This window comes from Dermacentor variabilis, chromosome 3 (assembly GCF_050947875.1).
Source record: "Dermacentor variabilis isolate Ectoservices chromosome 3, ASM5094787v1, whole genome shotgun sequence".
NCBI lineage: Eukaryota > Metazoa > Arthropoda > Arachnida > Ixodida > Ixodidae > Dermacentor > Dermacentor variabilis.
Window position 1 is genome coordinate 148,049,303 of NC_134570.1, and position 21,872 is coordinate 148,071,174.

Genomic DNA, 21,872 nt, shown 5'->3' on the forward strand with positions numbered 1-21,872 from the left:
AATCGCACCTTAAATATAGAGACTGTGGACAAGTATGCTCTGATTGATCGATTAAGGCAGTCGTGATGTACCTGGAGCACCGGTTGAACTTAAGGGATGTGAGCGTTTATAGAAAACGAGCTCCTCCACCTCTCCCTACTTGCCCGCTAGCGCTTTCTGCGAGATCCCAGAAATGCAAAACAAAACCCAATTCACTCACTCATTCTGATTTCGAGAGGCACTCGTTGGCGAAGACCGCGTGTCTCGTATCATAAACGTGGTGGGCAAGCCATTCTCTTCCGACTGTGGCGTCCACGTAAATGCCCACCGGCACCAGCATAGCATTCCCTCACGATGAAGGTTTAAAAAAGTGCGAAAGAGGCAAAAAAGAGAAAAAAAATAGTATGTAGCAGAAAGAACACTCAAGCTCGTTCGTGTTTCCATAGAAAACAATCCCAACAAAAGTCAGACGGAAATATCGTTAAAAAAAAAAAGAGTTTGACGACGATGAAAATTAGTCCGAGAAGAGACGCCGGTATGCCACACCCCTCCCCGTGTTTGTCTCTCTCTCTCTCTCCCCATCTTTCCACCATTTTTTTGTTTAATTTTTTTCGTCTTACGCGCGCGGCTAAGTACATTCCAAGCGTGGGCGCACTTCCGCCGCAGCAGCGCTTTTCAAGCGTGCGCTCTCCCAGGGCGTGCGCTATTTCCGGGAGGAAAACGGCATGTGGGCGTGCGTCGTGTGCGAGGGAGAGAGAAAGGGAGGGGGAAAGACCCAACCTTGGGGAGACCTGCAGCAGTGGCCTCGAGACAGAGAGAGAGAGAGAGAGAGAGAGAGAGCTTTGGCACTGGGTCTCCCGAGCCACCGACTACCGCAGCCGTCACTCGTCGAATAGGCCGGTGCCGCGGATAATGACCATGCTGCCACTGTTGTTCCCGCGCCGTGCTCCATCAATTAGCGCCCGTGCCGTGTTTACCGCGTGCGTCTCGCCCAAGTCGTCCACCTGCACCCGGCTACGGGAAGAAGGTCGCGCGCTCTTGCTGTCATTCAGCCTGTGATACACGACTTCGCCATCAATCTTCGGCTTTCGACAAACGATTGAAGACCGTAACGGGGCATGTCAAACGCTAGTTTAAGGTAATGTTTATTTGACCGGCAAGTTAACGAAAGTTCGCTAATGGCTGTCACAGGCTCTCGAAGCTGTGAATGATAACTGCTGTTCGTGACTTGGCACTGCCTTGCATTGGCACCCTCGTTTATTCGACTAGAAGGTTTCTTCTTGTGAACAGGACCTTCTGCTATTACACGAGCTAGGCAAGTTCACTCCCGGGCAAGAGTACACTAGTCTAGTCAAATAAAAAAATGATTGGAGCGCCTCTGGAAGGCAGTCCCAAGTCGTGAACAGCAGTTTACCGATGTCATCAGAGGAAAAGTACACGATCAGTGCCAATGCTATTATGTGGGGGCTGAAACGCGCAGGATAAAGAAGCTTAAAACGAGCGATTTAATGGGATATGGTGTGTAACGTTAACAGCTGCATGAGCATTGGGGCAGTATTTAAGATATTGATGTAGCTGAGATTCTGATAGACACTGAAGGAAAAAAATGTGTACCTGAACTGGTCATGTAATGAGCAGACCGGAAGGTATATTCGAATAAAGAGTGTATTCGAGTATATTTAGAATTAAGGGGTGTGATGAAATTAAAGATTTGCAGGCATAAGATGGTGAAAGCTGGCGCAAGACAGGGGGCAATTGGAGATCGACGGGAGAGGCTTTCATCCATGGCGTAGTGGACAGAAATTGGCCTTCTTTCTAAAATTAAGGAGTTTCACGGGCGTTTGAAATGTCGACCATGTACGCGGTGTGCTCGGTTATTCTATTTCCTGTACACGTACCCCCGAAGACGATCGTTCACACCGTTATCTTTTTTTATTCTTATTCCGCAGTTCTTCACGGGCCTTTGCAGATTAGTCGTGGTCCGAGACACCGAACGTTAAACTCGAACGAACTATTCTTTTCAGCGACTTGTCTACATCGTCAGACTCTCCGATAGAACGCCACTATGTGGGCACTGCTCTCTTTAACGAACTTCGTCCTGAACGAAAAAACAAAAGTAATCATGAAACATTCCAATCTGTGAAGGTGGATGATCAGCGAAGCTGTGTAGTAGACGAGAAGGAGGTGACACAGAATTTTGAACAAAGATACGAACAAATTTATTTTCTTGATCGGGGGTCACCGTCACGAAAGGTACGCGCACATTTATTTTTATACATTCGCGTTCGTTCGTGTTATGCATTCGGTATATACGAGGGCGAACCAGAAAGTCTTAGCCCTTAATTTTTATTAGCCGAAATAAGGTACATGCAGGTAATTACAAATATACGTACTGTTCTACGTGCCTTACACTATTTTCCCACATAGTCCCCACACCGGTTCAGACATTTCTGCCATCGAAGCACTAAATATGAGAAGCCCCTGGGGTATAATTCATCCGGCTGACTCTGGAACCACCGTCCGACTGCTGTCTTGGCTTCACCGTTGCACGTGAATCGCAGTCCTGCCAGCAATTTCTTCAGCGGGACCAAAACGTTGAAATCACTAGGGGCGAGGTCCGGACTGTATGGTGACTCTCCCAGTGAAATGCTGTCAGTCAGCGACGTGTGCGGCCTCCCCGAACGCTCATTGTCACGCTTGTCCTCACGGCCTTTTGCGAGCTCAGAACACCACCACCTCACAATTCTCAAAGCGGGACACCTCTGCCCATATGTGGGCTGCATTTCCTTCTGGATTTCGATGGTCGTTCATCATTTGCTCCATGGAAAACGAATGACACCGTTGCTCGTAGGTCGTGGACGTGTGGTGCATAACCGACACCTCCAACAACTGACTGCAGCGCCGTGCAGCGGAGCTATCGGCAGATAAGGCCGGACCGGCCCAAGAACCGTCCACTGCTGGGAATGGATATGTTCACTTCGCATTTACGGCCGAAATTTGGCAAAAAAATAGGCGGAAAGACTTTCTGATTCACCCTCCAACATTCGTGTTTTCATTTCGCGGTATATCGAGTCAAAGAATTTGAGATCGAAATAACCGCAGCGACTGCATGGAAATGGGCTATTGCCGTCAGCGCCCTTCGCAGAGGGAAGGGCAGTATCGGAACGCTGGCATGATGAGAGGCAACGGAGCCACTGTGGAGGATGAAGACGAGGAACGCGCGAACAGTGACACGAGCCATTAATGATGATAGCTTTTGCTCGCACACATGAAAATTTCACGGAACCCTAGCCATAAACAGCTTCGCTGTAAAACTCTCTTAGTTTCAGAGAGTGCGCCAAATTTATTACAAGCGTTGTATACAAAAGCGGCTGCCAGGCGTTTTCAATCTCAAGACTATAGTGCTACAGAAAGCAGGAGAAATACGCAAAATCTCTGTCCGCTTCCGTGCCTAGCAGATGTTCTGCGCGTTATGTGCGACCGCCGCACTTGCGGTGGACAACACGCGATGGAACACGCGTCATTGTTTACGGTCGATCGATAGCCTCCGACTGCGATGGCCCTCCTGCACTCGTCGGTGACCTTGCTGCTTTTCTCAATGCGTGCGAACGACTTCGTGGCTTTATGATCTGCACGCACGACAACCCTCACCCTGTCGTGGCGCTTACAATCCGGTCGCACTTACCGCGCCTCATTTTCCACCACCGCAAACCGATTTCGCCCAAATTACGTGCAACGGAGTGCCGAGAATGACCGGGGCCACTGTTACGAAACACTGTTATACGATGCTAATGAAGACGAAACACAAGCACGGAATGTGACACTATGAGCTTGGTGTCTCGTTTCTCTTAGAGCTATAACGACGCACGTTTCACAATGCCAGTAATCGTATTGCTTAGCCTTCAGCAATTTAGTAGCTTCGTAAACTCGACGCGAAGTCGAACTGACTCAGTCCGACCCGACCGCGTTTACAGCACATTGCCAAGCGCGTTGTGCGAGTCAACCCAACCCTTTGCAAAGGTGGTTTTCACCGAACTCGTCTCGACGCTGTCTCCTTCCGGCCCTCTAGTGTTCACGTGAATCCGACTACCGGATTTCAGCGCGACAAGCCGACTCGACTTGACCTTATCCGGTTAGTGTAAACGTAACTCGTATATGATGAGGCTGTCGCTCCAGGCTTTTTATGAGGTTCCAACGTTCCTCGGTTACAAGTGCGCAGCGGTTTCAAATCGCATCTTTTCCAAAAACAGTTAAAACTGCCATAAATGATTGTTCATCCTAACATTCTAAGTTCGGACCGAATATGAGCGACACTTTTTTTTTTCTTTTTGATCCTGCGTGAAATGCAGAGACCGAGGTGCTGCAGATGGAATATCCACTGCGGTGGTTCAGTGGATATGGCGTTCCTATTTCGAGCACGAGGTCGCGCGTTCGGCTACCGGCTGCATTCCGATCGGGATGCAATGCAAAGTCACTGGTAAGGTTCGATTTCAGTGCGCGTGCGAAGAGCCCCAGGTGAGCGAAATTAATCCAATACAATGTTTCTCATATAGCTTGCGCGTTGCTTGGGGACGCTAAGCATCACGTTTTTATCCGATCTGAATTTTACAAATCAAAGTAACGAGAGCACTTGCATCAGAAAAAAGGACGAAGGAATGTGCTGGGAGTCTCTTGAAAATCGGGCATAAAGAAAATGTGAAGCGTCGCTGCTATATGGTCTGCGGCGTGGTCTAGTGGCTGAGATCGGCCTGGCTCTCACCCAGGAGGCCCGGGTTCGATCCCCGGAGTCGGAAACACTTTGTGCGAAGGTATTCACCCGGTGAGACCCGTAGGTAACGTACAGATTCCAGAAGCGATTGGATTTAATGTGGAAGGAAGCGCTAACCAATATTAGCAGCCGAGATGAGCAAGATACGTTTAGAGTATTGGTGAGAGAGAAAAAAAAAAGAAAAGCAGGGAAGAGATCGATACGACCGGATCCGTTACCCGCATTGGTAGTGGTACAAGGTACACAGAGAAGTTTTCAAGAAGATAAAATAACACTCAGGAGATGTATACAAAAGTGCGAGAATGAAAATCATGTATAGAACATACCTGATTAACTCAAGTATGTTAGGTGACTATCTCTAACCGCCCCGTTTCAGAGGGGATGTCGATAACTCATCATCATCGACCGACCAGTCGACAGCTCCCGTCACGGTAACATCACACGCGCAGGACCCTGCAGGCATCGCAGCGCGGGGAGAAGGAACCGAAAAGCATGTAGAGAAGCACGGGATTGTTATTATTTTTTTTTTAATTTGCGGCTTCTTCGCGGCGCTTAGCGCTGCCATATTCGCTAGTGATGCTCGTCGCAGTATTCGTTGCGCGTGTTTATTTAGCAGTGTTCGTAACGTAAGAAGTGGTTTAGGGGCTAATAAATAAATAAATAAATAAATTACACGTTCAGGGAAAAAAATGACCGTATAAGAGGGACGAATAGTTCGAAATCCAACCTTTTTGCAGCTCGACGACAGCGCCTTTGAGTTTACCTAGCTTTTCAGAGTGCGCGACCAGCTACGCGCGAACCGACAATAAGTGAGCTATGTGGCCCACCCTTGTACCCACAAGTGCACGCAAATACGCACAAGCGCCTAAGGTAGTGCAAAGAGTGGCGCCACACACACCATAACCAGTATTGAACTTCGCGCCAAAAGTGCTCCCAGCCGGTCGGGCTAAAGCCCCTCCATACACGTTTCCGCCGACCAAGAAAGCGGCGGTGGCGCGTAGATGCAGGGGCTTTAGGTCGGGCTAGGGGCTTTAGGTCGGGCAAGACCGGTTTTCCCCTCTCGAGCAAACACACAGGTCGCGAGGACTTGCTCCCGCACCGGTAGGAACAATTTTCCACAGACTTCCGTCCTCCGGCATGGTCTAGTGGTTAGGATACCTGGCTCTCACCCAGGAGGCCCGGGTTCGATTCCCGGTGTCGGAACAATTTTTTTTGTCTTTTTTTTAAAACTCGAGCATCAAGTTTATCGCACCTTGCATCACATCAAATCGCATCATACGTGATCGCCATTTTAACGAAGTTTCTTTCTTGTGCGATGATAGTTTTTCTCTTTTCGGCACAACGTCTTGACGGCATGCGCTGTGCCACGGGACACAACGTAAATCGCTAGGGATCGTTTGCTCATCAACTGTTCTTTATGATCCGCATACACTCCTACGTTTCTGTAGCACACGAAAAGTAATTAATGACGTCATAGGGGCGGTGGCATATCTCGCCGAGGATCCACTCGTGATTCGGCAGTGGATATTCTGTTCGCATATCTCCGTGCTTCTTGAATAGGCTTATGGTAGCACCAGTGGCGTAGCAACAGGGGGGGCCGGGGGGCCGTGGGCCCCGGGTGCAAGGGGCCAGTGGGGGGGGGGGGGTGTCATATACGTCTGAAGACACCCTTTCCGTCGGCTACACCCGGGGGGGGGGGGTGACAGAAGACCTACGGGCCCCGGGTGCCAGACGACCTAGCTACGCCACTGGGTAGCACGATTAAAAGTTAGCGCTGCGTCTCTTCCTGCGTGTCTTCTTTTGTGCTGTCCTTTAATCGCGCCTCCGTAAACCTATCCAAGATGCGTTACCAACAAGCCCACATTGCAACCCTTTATCTCTGTGCTTCTTTCGTGAGCGCACATTGAATCTCCTTGTCTTCCACAGTCGTGCGCGCACGCCAGCCCCTTCGTTGCAAAACGGTGCCAGATAAGTCTGCGTGCGCCTGTAACCACTTGCTGGCTCTGACGAACGTGTGCAATGTGGACGCCATATTGATGGGATATCTAGGTTCAGCTCGGGGCTTGGGAGTTCCGACCATGTATGCAGGATGCCGTCGAGCAAGGCTTTACGCTACTCCGTCGTGCGGCGATCGCTTATCCCTCGTGTTGAATATTACAGGAATTCCCTCGAGATTCGCATTAGATTCGAAATGGCTTCTGACGGATGGTTTCTCAGAAGCCACTCATATAATGATGTAGCCGAGCAAGCAAATAATACGGATACATACACGCCGTCAAGCGAAGTGGAGTTTACATGCACAAATGCCGGACCTACTGCGCAACGGTGTTGCGGTATCCGTGATATGAGAAACGCAAAAGTATACATGTTGCGGAAAGCAGAGCTTTGATGTGCCACAAGTACAGATTCAATAACATTTAACGATGATATATGGCTAGATGCGAGTTGGAGCTACATAAAGATCAAAGGCGCAGTGGTACGCGTTACGCTGCGAATATGTAGAATAACGGCCTTATTTTGCACGCGTGTCACAAACAAGTACAATGCAGAAGTCTGTTACGTTTCGCCTACGACGCGCGGTAAAGCCGGCGAGGATACAACAGACGCCAGGGCTTCGTTCAAAGCGGCAGACATTTTGGCCCGTTCGGCGCCGCCGCTACGCCTCCCTGCCAAGCGCGTCCAGGCATGTTTCAATGCCACGTGTCTTCATGTGCGTGTGTGAGTGTATGTGCATATTGGTGCCCACGCTTGTCGAAGCGCGGCAGCCGGGGAGAGGAGCTCCCAACAACTGTGAAGCAAGGGGGTCCGAGCGGCGCCGACACGACGGCTGCTCCTCCTTCTCTTCCCATTGTGCCCACGCTTGTCGAAGCGCGGCAGCCGGGGAGAGAAGCTCCCAACAACTGTGAAGCAAGGGGGGTCCGAGTGGCGCCGACACGACGCTGCGCCACCTTATCCCATTGTGTCCGAGCGGCACCGTCACGTGCTCGTCTATAGAGGGGTTCCTTCTTGCCCTCAACTGCGAGAGTATAAAAGCAGCTGCCCCCGGACGCCAAATGAGGGCTCCGATTTCTTCTGTTGAGTAACGTGCTCTCCCGTCTCTCTACTTCGGTCAACCTGACCGCCAACTCTTTGCGATGTTAGAATAAACAAGTTGTTTTGTTGTTACCAGTCGACTCATGCTTTGCCGGGACCTTCGGATGCTTCCAGTTGTACCCCAGGCCGCCAGGCCAACGCTACCCTTGGGGCTTGCGACCCAGGTGCAACAACGGGCGTCAGCGCCGACTTCCCAACAACTCGCGCCAGCGGTGCGATTACAACAACTGTCTGCCAGCGGTGAGATCGCGACAACGGAGGCCAGCAGCGAAGAGATGCAGTTGACTGTATGCTGAGCAGCTCAACGACGATCCGGGAGCAGTGCAACGAGCCCTGTGTGATGACTGGTTGCCTGCAGCGGAACGACTGCGCTGAATTCCTGTCTGCGAGGTTTGGTGAGTGCGGGACTTTCTTCTTCTGAGCTTTGCCAGGCTTTTGTTAGTGTCAGAAACAGAGCTGGTAATTGTGGTTGTCGTTGCTGCCGGGTTAGATTGCGGCAAGACAATAATAGGCAGTAGAGAAAGCAGCATTCAGAGCAGCCATGGATTTGAAGTCGTTGCGCAAACCGAAATTGTTGGAGCTTGCAAGAGAGTTGGGTCTGGATGTCTCGGACAAACTCAGAAAACCAGAACTGCTAAAGGCTATTCTTGAGTTAGAGGCTGAGGATGACGAGCTGTCGGAATGCCTTGAGAGTATTGAGGAGAGGTCAAAAAGACAGGAGCGCGAAATTAAAGAACAGAAAGAGCGAGAGCAACAAGAGCGCGACCGTCAACACGCTTTGGAAATGAAGCGTCTTGAGGTAGAGATGGAACGCGCTCGTAATGGAAGTCAGGCACACGGTGCAGGAGAACGCGTATTGTTCAAAATGACTGACCTGATGCGGCCGTTTAAGCTTGGAGAGGACATTGGTTTGTTCCTGGTTAACTTTGAGCGAACGTGCGAGAAGCAGGGGTTCTCTCGGGAAACGTGGCCACAGCGCTTGCTCACTTTGTTACCCGGCGAGGCGGCCGACGTAGTCGCTCGCTTGGATAGAGAGGAGGCAGAGGATTTCGACAAAGTGAAATCGAGTCTGCTAAAAAAGTACAGACTGTCAGCGGAGGCGTTCCGTCGGAAGTTTCGGGAAAGTGAGAAAGGCAAGAATGAGTCATATACAGAGTTTGCCTACAAGCTTATGTCAAACATGCAAGAGTGGCTCAAAGAAGAGAAAGCGTTCGGTGACCACGATAAAGTTCTGCAGTGTTTTGGGCTAGAACAGTTTTATAGTCGGTTACCTGAGAACGTGCGGTACTGGGTCTCGGATAGGCCAGACGTTAGTACAGTGGCTAAAGCCGCCGAGCTAGCCGAGGAGTTTGTGACGCGTCGGGCTCGCGGAGCTAAGGACGGTCAAAAGGGTGAATTTGGCTCGAAGTTTGAGAGGCCGAAGTTCACACCCATGAGAGCAAAGGGGAACACACGTAGTGCGGATGCGAGTGAAAGCAGTGCGACCGAACCTAAGGAGACGGCGGCAGCCGAAGCCGAACGCAGAAAGCGGTTCGAGACGAGGCAAGCGCGCGTTTGTTATACGTGCCAGAAGCCGGGTCACTTTTCGGCGCAGTGTCCGGAAACAACACCAAAAGTTGTGTTTTTGTCATTATGCAGCACTGACGAGAACATGAAGCTTCTCGAGCCTTACATGCGAGACCTCCTCGTGAACGGGAAAGAGTGCCGAGTGCTTCGCGATTCCGCAGCTACAATGGATGTAGTTCACCCGTCTTACGTAGAACCCCATATGTTCACGGGCGAGTGCGCATGGATCAAGCAAGCCGTGGAAGCTCATAGCGTGTGTCTGCCGGTAGCAAAAGTGCTTATTGAAGGACCTTTCGGAGCGCTTGAGACGGAGGCGGCAGTGTCATCTATGCTGCCCCCCCCAGTACCCGTACCTATTTTCGAACAGGTCCGATCACCTCCTGCGCGAGAAGGGGCTTTTGTTTGGTGAGGCTAGCGCTCAGGCCTTAACCAGATCGAAGGTTCGGGAGCTCGCTGCAAAGGCGGTAGTTGCGGGGCCGACGTTATCGAACAATGAGAAAGGGTCAGAGGCGCAGCAAGCTGATATTCAGAGCACGCCCGAACTGAATAAAATTGAGCCTGTAGCGTTGAAGGCGCCAGATACTGGAGAGGAAATGCCCGATAAGGGAAAGTTAGAAGAGCTATCTGCAGATTTGCTCATCGCGCCTACGTCAGACGGACTTAACTGGTTGCTAAAAGTCAGCCGGTCGGCTTTGATAGCCGAGCAAAAAAAGGATGGCAGCCTAGAAAACGTGCGCTGCAATGTCAAGGAAGGTATCGCCAAGAAAAATGCTCGCTTTGTGGAAAGAGGTGGAGTCCTGTACCGGAAGTATCTAGACCGCAGAGGAGTGGAGTTCGATCAGCTGATCGTGCCTCAATGCTATCGTCAGGATCTGTTGCGCTTGTCGCACAGGGGTTCGTGGTCCGGACACCTAGGAGTTAAGAAAACTAAGGACCGTCTCTTACAAGAGTTTCAAGGTCTGTTCTCTGAGAGGCCTGGTAGGACTTCTGTCCTTACTCATGACATAGAACTTACCTCCCCAGAGCCAGTACGATCCAAGGCGTACCGGGTGTCACCCCGCCAGAGCGATATTATGGAGGCTGAGGTAAAGAAAATGCTACAGCTCGGTGTTATTGAGGCAGGTGAGAGTGATTATACCTCCCCTTTGATTTTAGTTGAGGTACCGGGCAAGGAACCTCGTCCTTGCGTCGACTACCGCAGGCTTAGTTCCATCACTAAGGATCAAATTTATCCGATCCCTAACATCGAGGAGCGCCTTGAGAAAGTTAGTAGCGCTCAGTTTATTTCCACCCTAGATCTTGTCAGGGGTTATTGGCAGGTTCCACTTACAGAAGAGGCTAGTAGGTATGCGGCGTTCATTTCACCAATGGGAACATTCCGTCCTAAAGTGTTGAGTTTTGGTTTGAAGAACGCGCCATACTGCTTTTCAAGCCTCATGGATAAAGTGTTGCGGGGACAGCAAGAATTCGCTTTACCGTATCTAGACGACGTAGCGATATTCTCCGCATCCTGGTCTGAGCATATGGCACACTTGCGGGCAGTGCTAACCCGCCTGCGCGAAGCGGGCTTGACAGTCAAGGCTCCTAAGTGCCAGCTAGCACAGGCCGAGGTTGTCTATCTCTGTCACGTGATTGGTCAGGGTCGTCGCCGCCCCTCTGAAATAAAAGTGGCCGCTGTGCGAGACTTCCCGCAACCGCGCACGAAGACCGATATTCGGTCGTTCTTAGGTGTCGCCGGCTACTATCAGAGGTACATTCCCAAGTACTCTGATATCGCGGCTCCCCTGACGGATGCTCTAAGAAAAACAGAGCCCCAAACAGTCGTATGGGACGAGACAAAGGAAAGAGCTTTTAGCGCCCTAAAGAGCGCCCTAACAAGCCAGCCTGTGCTACGATCGCCAGACTATACAAACGGGTTCGTTGTTCAGTGCGATGCTAGTGAGCGAGGCATGGGCGTTGTACTGTGCCAACGGGAAAATGGAGAAGTAGAACACCCCGTCCTGTATGCTAGTCGTAAGCTGACCAGTCGTGAGCAGGCGTACAGCGCCACCGAGAAAGAGTGTGCGTGTCTCGTGTGGGCCGTTCAGAAATTGTCATGCTATCTAGCCGGCTCGAGGTTTATCATTGAGACGGATCACTGCCCTCTCCAATGGCTGCAGACCATCTCTCCCAAAAATGGCCGCCTCCTGCGCTGGAGCCTCGCTTTGCAACAATATTCCTTTGAGGTGCGTTACAAAAAGGGGAGTCTCAACGGTAACGCCGATGGCTTAAGTCGAAGCCCCTAACGTAGGAATCAGCCTCAAAATTGTTTGTTACTGATGTTTTTCTTCCTGAGGCAGGATTTTTAACATATTGTTTTTGTGTAGTGTTCCAAAGTGATGATATGCTTTCTAGTGCAATTTTCCAATTTGTGGACGCGTTCTGAGTGCTGCTAGAGTACTGTAAGGAACTAGGCAGTGGTATAAAAGGGGAAAGAGCCTGGCAGGGCTTAGTGAGGGTTGTGCCGTGCTTGCTGACTGAGCGGTTGAGTTTGAGCGTAGTTCTAACGCTTGCCGGGAACGAGAACAAAAATGTGAACTCTCCCGAAGTCACTTTGCAGTGTCCCGTGCGAACCTGAACGAGAGAACGAGGCCTTCTCTGTTCGCTGCGCTCAAGAAACGTGGAGGGACGCCCGACTTCGGTTATGAGCATCATCGAGCGACATCCCTCCGGACAGCGGATGCAGTCCCCTGACCATCGGGATCTCCTTCCCCCGGCGGGGCGGTCTGTTACGTTTCGCCTACGACGCGCGGTAAAGCCGGCGCGGATGCAACGGACGCCGGGGCTTCGTTCAAAGCGGCAGACATTTTGGCCCGTTCGGCGCCGCCGCTACGCCTCCCCGCCAAGCGCGTCCAGGCATGTTCCAATGCCACGTGTCTTCATGTGCGTGTGTGTGTGTATGTGCATGTTGGTGCCCACGCTTGTCGAAGCGCGGCAGCCGGGGAGAGGAGCTCCCAACAACTGTGAAGCAAGGGGGTCCGAGCGGCGCCGACACGACGGCTGCTCCTCCTTCTCTTCCCATTGTGCCCACGCTTGTCGAAGCGCGGCAGCCGGGGAGAGAAGCTCCCAACAACTGTGAAGCAAGGGGGGTCCGAGTGGCGCCGACACGACGCTGCGCCACCTTATCCCATTGTGTCCGAGCGGCACCGTCACGTGCTCGTCTATAGAGGGGTTCCTTCTTGCCCTCAACTGCGAGAGTATAAAAGCAGCTGCCCCCGGACGCCAAATGAGGGCTCCGATTTCTTCTGTTGAGTAACGTGCTCTCCCGTCTCTCTACTTCGGTCAACCTGACCGCCAACTCTTTGCGATGTTAGAATAAACAAGTTGTTTTGTTGTTACCAGTCGACTCATGCTTTGCCGGGACCTTCGGATGCTTCCAGTTGTACCCCAGGCCGCCAGGCCAACGCTACCCTTGGGGCTTGCGACCCAGGTGCAACAACGGGCGTCAGCGCCGAGTTCCCAACAACTCGCGCCAGCGGTGCGATTACAACAAGTCCCACAGACAGCGTAAGGGTACCGGGAGGGACCTTCTGCAGGCAATGTTGCCATCACCTCACCACTGTGTCGCGTTTGCCCTGTTAGGTTTAGCTCAGCTTACGGCGACATCATTCGCATAGTATTCTGGATGTTCCCCACGACACACCATACGCGCCCACTTTTCAAAAAAAAAACTGAATTTACTTCCTATGCCTGATATTTATGAACGAACACTAATTCACCGGTATAAGACAGGTATTAACAGAAACAATAAGACGTTAAATACTATCTTGAACTTAGAACGCAGAGACAGGAAGCTAAACACGCGCAGTTGCGAACTCTGGGAGATGCCACGGGCAAGGACTAATTACACCTACCAAATGTTGCGCTTTACATTACCGTCTTGTCTAAACAAAATCTACACTGCATAACTTCCATTATTGTGCTTTTTTTCTTGTGTTTTCTTTGTTTACGCAAAAGGGAAGATATTGCGCTTTTGATGTATTTGCCGAATTGTGCAATGCAGTATGTATTGTGTGACACATTTGTCGATTTCATATGTGTATAATGTGCATAAGTAATTAGCGTTAATTCCTTTTATTTTTCTCTAGGTTTCAATTGTACGTGAGTGCTCTATGTACTGCATGTACATTCTGTTTCACTTGAATACACTCTACATATACACATATATGCATTAGGTCTCTCACTCATGTAATTGGGACTTAGGTGATTCTAGCTGAATATGTAACACCTCACCCTATGCTCTGTCACTGCCTGTTAAAGAAGGGCTGCAGACCTCGTCAAGTGATAAAAAGGCTTTTTGTTCGCGGTCCTCAACATTTTGATGTTGAAATAAAGTGAATTGAATGTCAGTGAAATTCCTTCTGCAACTTGTTGTGTCAGTCGTTCAGTAACAGTGAGAAACTCGCGTAGCAGTTGTGTCCACACAATACCCGCTTGCCCCTCTCCCTCAATAACACCCTCCGCTCCCCGTGTTCACTTAACACCACCTAGAACAAGCACTGTGGTGCTGCGCAATTCGTGTTTTGTGTCTCGTCTTTCTTCGTGGACTCGTCGATTGCGAGGCATATCAACTTGAAAAGAATTGTGCGGATGACACCATTTTCGAAATATGCGCAATCAAACTTGCGGTAAAACTGCACTGCAGTTCTATTTACTTTCTTAAGAAATCGTCGTTTTACGCATCGAAGCATAGAAGTTACTGGGCTGCCTATGTATTTATTCGCCAAGCTCGGCAATTCATATTTCGAAACTGGTGTCACCCTGAGAATTCGCTCCGAATGAATCCGCCTTGCGAAGTACCCGGCTACAATTCGCAAGCTGCTGTATGTTCAAACCTAATGCGAAGAAACCTCGTGAAGAAAACAGTTATCGATACTGATTGGACTGAGCTACTGGTTCGGTTATCATATTATGCATTCCTTCCTTACCGCTATTAAAGCGTTAACTACACCCAAGTAGATGTGGACAAATTCATGGCGTCATGGCAAACTAGTGCGAGTAACTTCAGGACGCCGTCAACACCCGCGGTTCATTCCTGCGTCTTCTACCTTTTAATAGCGTGTACTGGGTTTACTATTTATGGCTTAACAAACCAACCTCGTTTCGGGTAAGAGTGGAAACTGTTCTTTTTTTTTTGCAGAAGTATAATTTAGTACTACTTGTAGCTTAACCTGACAATCAGCCTTAAAAGCAAGAGGTAAATTACATGCGATGCCTACGATACCGATAAGACACCCAGGTGTCAACGTTTTTCACCGAAGGCTTTTGATGCGTATTAACGTACCAACGACACGTATTATTGATCCACTGCAGGAATTGGAGCATGCTGCATGACCCGACAGCGTAGCTGCGTTACAGAGTTGAACAACCTTTATATAACACTATCATTTTCTTTGTGTATTCATTTCCATGCAGAGCGTTCACGCTGTTATAAGTTGCCAAAGTTTGACGCAAATTGGAAAGGTATACGATAACCCGCCGTCGCACGGCCACAACACACATCTGCAACCTTGAGCGGCATAACCTCGAAAAAAGAGAAGAGGCGAAGGGAGACGGCCTCAAAATGGACACCGAAGAAAAGAAAGCGGGCACTTGATGGGAGCGCATTAAAACGTTGCGTGCGCCGACGTCCTTGCTGACGCGGCGGTACTCGGATGCCTTTCGGCTCGAAATAACTGCCGCACCCGAAACGATCCCGCCTCCCCAAGGCAAGCGTATCGGTTGGACCGGAGCCACGACACCTTGATCTCGGCGAGCTCAAACCTGCTCGCACAGGTAGGGAGGCGCAAACGCCGTTCTGAGCGATCTGTTCCGTGCCAGATGCTGCTGATTATTGTTACTGCCCGTTATGTTTGCCGCAGCGTCCTATAGCAAAAAATCGTGCGTGACGTTCAAGTTGTATTTCAACAGAGAGTTTATTTAAGTTAGTAATAAGTTGGTTTACTTATATTCAGTCGCATTAAAGAACTCTAAGTGGTAAAAATTAGCCTAGTGTCGTCCACTGTACGCAGCGTCCATCGTCACCTATATACTGTGCCGTTTCAGGGCGTTGAACATCACGATTTAATGAAATGCCTGTTGAGTGACTGGTTCTTTAGTTTGACTTCCTAAATACGTCGCCGCGGTTGGGAGAACAGACGCAGTTGAGGTATTCGGATTACTTTCCACCGCGTGGACAACTGTTCGCGCCGAACAAGGAAATTAACGCAATCAGTCTTTTTTTTTTTTCTTTAAATGCACATGGAAACGCCGCTGCGGGAATACAGGCTCAAACCCGCCTCTGCAGTGCTGAACATCTCAATTAAGCGATCGAGCGACCGTGGACCCTTGACAGATGTTGAAGTCATTCTTGCCGCTACGTTCCTTTCCAAATTATACTCGCAAGATTGCTTACTTGCCGAAGGCAAACCCGAAAGCTTAATAATAAAGTGCGGAAAACTACAGACGTGTTTGAAGATTCACCGTTGCAAACATCCTCTCACCAAAACAATGCGTGATATTTCATTTGCGTCTCAACAGGAATTCTAATTGAGGGCAATAGAAAGACAATAGGAACATAGTGCCTCGTGATTCTTTCGTTCGGGCCGCGAACGAACACAAAGACGAACAGAAAGCGAGACGCGGGGTCAGCACAGCGACTGCCTAAATATTTATTTGAATCTACGTTAAATTAATAAAGCAATTGGCGGAACGATAGGAAAAAAAAAAGGGGGGGGGGGTGGAGGAGGCGCGGTCGGCGATACTGGCACGTCAGGAAAAAATATGGAGTAGAACCGCACCGCTCATAAAAAAAGGGGAGAAAAAGCAAGAAAATCAAAGGTCTCGATTTATTGTCAATAATTCATCCAAACGAAATCTAAGAAAACACAGGGAACATTACCAGTGTCTGTTCTTCAGCTCGAAATGTGCGATTAATAAGGAATAAGGAAAGTGAGAGAAAAATTAAAGTACTTCCGATGCTCTACCAATTCAGCTGCGTCGGCATGTGAAAAAAATATGCCAGCACAAGTGCAAAAAATGTGTAACTGCTGCATTCACTGCAGCAAATGTTTTCTGTTAATATGTGTAGCACTGCAGCTTAGTGTGTTCTTATTCAAGAAGTTATGAAGTTTATGAGTAGTTCATGAAGTTAAATTCAGAGAGAACTGTGCTACTACGCGTAACAAAAAAAAATACCTGTCCACTTCATTTATACTATAAACGCTTCTCCGATAAGAGAAGTCAGTGACTACAAATATTTGGGAGTTACCATAAGCAATACCCTTTCCTGGTCCGGGCATGTCGATGACGTTCGCGCGTCTGCAACCCGCAAGCTTAGTTTCTTAAGACACAAGTTGAAATTGGCGCCTCCTGAGCTCAAACTTCTAGCTTTCAACACTTTCCTTTTACCAAAATTAGAATGTGGAAGCAGTCAATGGGATCCATTTTACAATAAACATAAATTGTAATTGGTGCAAATGCGTGCTGTTCGTTTTATTTTCAATAAATTTAGGTAAACTGATTCGCCATCAACACTTATGCGCGAGAACAGCGTTCCCACACTGGAGCATCGAAGAAGAATCGCAAAAGTTAAGATTCCTCTACAACCTATGTGAAGGGTCACTGCGCCTTGACACGCGAAAGTATACTCAGCTGTTTGCAACACGCGCCGTCATTCTCGCAACTTACTTCCCTATTAGTCTCGCACAAACATTTTTAAACACTCATTTTTCCCGCGCACAGCCCAGGAGTCATGGTGTACTTCTAACACCGTGCCAGGAGTGGAATGCCTTGCCTGCCAGTGCTTTTTTCTTTCAGATACGGTCACCGCATTTGAGCATGCTGTGTCCGCCCTTTAAATATGGTGTGTTGTCTGTTCTATCTTGTTGTTATGTTCTGCGTTGTTATTGTATTGCGTTCATCCATTCTTGTTCTATGCGAGTGTCATTTTGTTTTTGTTTTTTATATGTTTGGACAGTGAAAAACTAATATTTCATTGCCTGTACAGAATCTCACACGCTTGGTCTTATTTAAGACCGCAGTATAGCCGTAAATGAAAAAAAAAGTGCTGCTACCTATTTTTTTTTTTATGCAACTATCGATGTAGTCAAGCTTTGGGCAAAGGTTCCTCTGGCAGGTGTCTTGCACGTTGCAGTCGCTGACCAAGTCGAGGTATAAAAGAAAATGCACTTCGGAGCTTTTACAGGTTCCTTGTTCACTGCATAACAATATACTTCGAGTATCAGTGCGAAAATTGATCACGATGGGGTCTTATGCAAGCGCGAGAAAAAAAGTAACATGATCTATCGTTGATATGCTATCAAATAAAGACAGTGTCGGCAAGCGTAAGCAGAAACCAATTTGTATCGGGCCATATCGCTTCTCGACCCTCGTAAAGGGCGTGTTCTCCCTCATGGCCTAGTGGCTAGGACAACCGGCTCTCACCCAGGAGGCCCGGATTCGATTCGTGGTGCCGGATTTTTTTTTTTTTTTTTGAGGGGAGGGGAAGTAGGGAGGGGAACTTGATTGGTGCATTTATGCGTTTAAGCATTCAGCGTAGTTTGCGAGCAACATGTTAGCATTCAACGAAAGCCAGACTCGTTTATTTGCTTATCGTCATTGGTGACTTTTTTCCCGTGATTGAATAACAAGTTTCGTTCTTTTTCGGCAATTGCCTATAAATTATGTATACGCATCAAATGCTGTGAACGTTGTTATCTGTATAGAAATGTTGTTCAAGTGATATAAATATGTATCTTACAGATGGCTGAAACGTTTTTCTGTCATTAATTTTCAAGCCAATAATCGATATCGATGTCTTCCAATACCATGCATTTCTTTTCTTTTTTTTTCAATAAATATTCGAACCGTGCCTTCAATGCGATATATTTGCCCAGAACGGTAATATACAACGATAAAAAACAACGGTTCGTTGATAAGATATTGCACGTAGTTCAGAGAAAGCACGCTGTCAAGTATAAACCCCATGCATGCAAACGACCTTGCGCACGACCGCGACAAGATGGCTGTCGCGTTCGCTCGTCGCCTTCCAATCGTACCTCATGCGAGCGACGATATTGAGCGACGTCTCCCCAATGTTGCCGGTATGAGGGCAGCAATATACGCGCCGAAACTAGCGTGACGCGAGCTTTATTAATTTAAGTCGAACTATTTTATTGTAAAAAGCTGCATAAAGTATTTCTGAGGGCCTTGCAGTAGGTTATCCTCGCACGTATAAAAAAATTCAATCGTTTGCTCCTTCTGCGCGATAAATCGGTAGTATTAAGATAATCGCAGTCTCGTAAAGAGCGCGCGATAACGTTTGATGCTCGCTTGGCAGCTGCCCCGTTCGCGTGCATCGGTTGTGCCCGTCCGCCGCGGCTCCGACATTCGCAGGCCTCGCGTTTATCTGTACTCGCTGATGCAGTAAGTACATATCGCACACTCCTCTCCCGCGCCCCTTGGCCGAATAATGCCGTTACAATGTTCCAGCGGTTGCTGCATGATAGCGCCGACCGGAGAAGCCAGCCAAGAGGACTTGGGCAGCTCGAGCGAGTCTGATAAGACCACGGAGAAAAAGAACGTGTGTCGGCGTGCCAGAGCGTGACGCCGGTGACGCTTCTCCTGCCCATTTACAGCTACGTGGCGTCTTACGTTTCGCCGTCTAGGATACATTTGTGTTCTCCAATTGCGTGGTTTTACGTGCCGAAACCACAATAAGATTACGAGGCACGCCGCAGTGGAGGGATTGCTGATTTTGACCACCTGGGGGTTCTTTAATGTGCATCCAATGCAGGGTACACGGGCGGTTTTTATTTCTTCTTCTTTTTTGACGTAGTTAACGAGACTGCGACAGTCAGATCCTTACTAGGTACAACTTATGGTCCGATAATGGCAACCAAACAAGTGTTCGAACGCACACGTAATACATCTTCTGAAGCTTTTCTGGAATGAAGATATCCAACTGGGACGTAAACCGATTCGTTGGCTGCAACCTGTAACGAAGCACCTGCCACGCCCACCTGATCTCACCTTCCGAACTAATTCTCTCTTTTGAACGTTTCTGCCCCTCTCGCCAAAGAGTCGCCTAGCTCCGCTTAAATGCGAGAGTACACATTTGCCTACCGCTACACACGTTGGCCTGCGGCTGCTGGGTTGCATCTGGCCCCGACAGCACGGCGCAGTAGCCGTCGCCACGCTGTTCGCCACGAGTCACACAGCGGCGCAGCACAGATAACAGAGCGCGTTCTTCCAGCTGACAATGAAGATAGAGGTTTTCTACCTGAGAAAGGAAACCCGTACAGTTGCGCCGTCATTCTTTACAAATCAGAAACGCCGAACCATATATATATATATATATATGCGTGTGTGTGTGTGCGATGTAGGCATCACGAGGGCGAATTCAAATTTTGATGCGATGCGTTCTTGGCGAGTTTAGGCCAGCTGTCCGTAACAAATGCCTCGCGACTGTCTTGACGTTCTCGTGAGCCGGTCCCGGAGACAATGCAGTATAGCAATGTTGGCCGACCCCGTGGGTATGTACCACAGAGTATGTGCCACTGTCAACGTGCCGCTCTTCAGTGAGCCTGCCTGACGCCAACTTGGATCACATGGGTTAGCCTTCAATGACCAAATATTCGCTTAAATTTCTCCGGTGTTGGACGGAGTCGGACCGGCGCCATATATACTTCAGATAATGTTCACGAGTATATATATATATATATGATGTGTGTGTGTGTGTCAGCTAACTTGGACCACGATTTTAAAGATACCAAGAGCTCTACAGAAATCGTACCGACTGCATAGTAGCCGCAGTCGCATGTACTTACGGCCAACATTTTTTCATCGCGAAATATTATTTAATTAAGTACTAATAATTAATGAACTTTTTTAATTACTGCTTGAATCGCAATCAATTACAAAGCTGTAGGGCACCTTAAATAACCTTCGAACCAAGCATTTATTTTGCCCTGAAGTGGTCCTGGTGGTTATTTCCAAGATAAAACAAAAGCCCGCTAAATATGCGAAATAGATGCGCACTCGCACGACGCTACTCAAGCGCCTACAAGCAACCATTGAAAGATATACGGCTGCATTCTCTTATCGCGGCATCGTACAAGGCTCCGCAACGCTTATCAATGCGTCAATAAAAACCGCGTCAATAAAAATATCCGTCTCTCGGTGGCGCAGCCGAAAGAATAGTGCTGGCCTGCGAAATTTCGCGCGCACGCAGTCTCGGAGACCGTGCTCCAAGCCACATAGTTTCCTACGAAATTTATGGTTTTTATACATGAATTTGCCTAAGCTTCGTGCCCGCGGCTTCAGACAGACATACGTGCGGCATTATTTATTGTGCTTTGCGTTGCTACGTTTCCAAGCAATCGTGTTTTTCTAAACGCATGAAGAGCGTAAGTTCCTGCGCATAGCCATAATAATTGGAAATTTTTCGTTGAAAAAGACTAGTTCGCTAAGATACAACGTCGGTCGAAGCCATATGCCGAAGAATTAGGTTGAGGCAAATTTCTTTACAAACTACAATTGTCACGCTGACTAAACCAATACTTACAGCTTCCGTTTAGGCGTCAAGGGTTCCCTCTAGTAATTTTTGTGGGAAACGATGCCCGCAGCACGCGAGGTGACTAGACACTATTGCTAGCGTAACAGGTGATCCGGTCGAATTCGGCGTGAGCAGGGAGAGCCGTCCTTTCGATGGGTGCCGCTACAAACAACGACTTGATAAGTTTTGGCAGGTCAACCAAATTCGAAAAAACAGCGCGCCCGACGCAAACCCCAAAGGTCGTTTGCTGCTCGCGCATGCGCGGTGGACACGATGGTATGTTTTTCTGGACTCCCCAAAAGTTCGTCGTACCTAGCCTTAAACGCCGTATTGTGACGGAAATGATGTGGAACTGACACCGGACGTTCGTCGACAACGCAAAAAGCAGTACAAAAGCCACACAACAATCATTTCGGAAGAGTGCTAATCAGACGAAACAATACAGAGGCAGCGAATCGCATACCTCTGGTTTTGTGCTGTTATCGCTCTTGCGATGGGACAGTGCAACAACTGCCTCGTTGCACAGAAAAATAGTATTCGTGTCATATATTCGTGTCAAAAACAATATTCGTGTCATACGAGAAAGGCCCAGTTAGGAAAAGGTCCGGACGATCGAACGTGACGTCAAGTCAAGCCATGTTTATTTTCCTTCGTCGAAAAGAAGGAACAGCTGCACAAGATCTGCTGCATACAACAGCTTGAAGGGGCGGCTGCCCCGCCAAGGTTTGATCGCGCGTTTACAGCAGTATTTATATGAATATCAGCTACTGCAACAGCAGCAGCCCACTTTCGGATGTGCACACGGCAAGAAAAAGCAAAAAAACGTAGATATATGCAGTAGTGACAGGTGGCAGATCAGCTAAGATTTGAATGATGGTGCAGTGAAAACAC

At 48.8% G+C, this 21,872-nt stretch overlaps 1 protein-coding gene and 1 non-coding gene across 8 annotated transcripts in view; one reads left to right on the forward strand and one right to left on the reverse strand.

The window, feature by feature from the left end:
• LOC142576384 (cholesterol transporter ABCA5-like) overlaps window positions 1-21,872 on the reverse strand; it is a 152,245-nt gene that overhangs the window by 72,319 nt on the left and 58,054 nt on the right. Inside the window, exon 1 of one of the 7 annotated variants that reach the window (XM_075686499.1) lies at window positions 200-218. The exons of the other annotated variants lie outside the window; for them this stretch is intronic. The gene's annotated coding sequence lies outside the window, so the exon portion shown is untranslated. Of the gene's footprint in view, window positions 1-199; window positions 219-21,872 lie in introns of those variants that run through there. 7 annotated transcript variants of the gene reach the window in all.
• TRNAE-CUC (transfer RNA glutamic acid (anticodon CUC)) lies at window positions 5,879-5,950 on the forward strand. Its single transcript has one exon. It is a non-coding gene; the product is annotated as a tRNA-Glu (tRNA).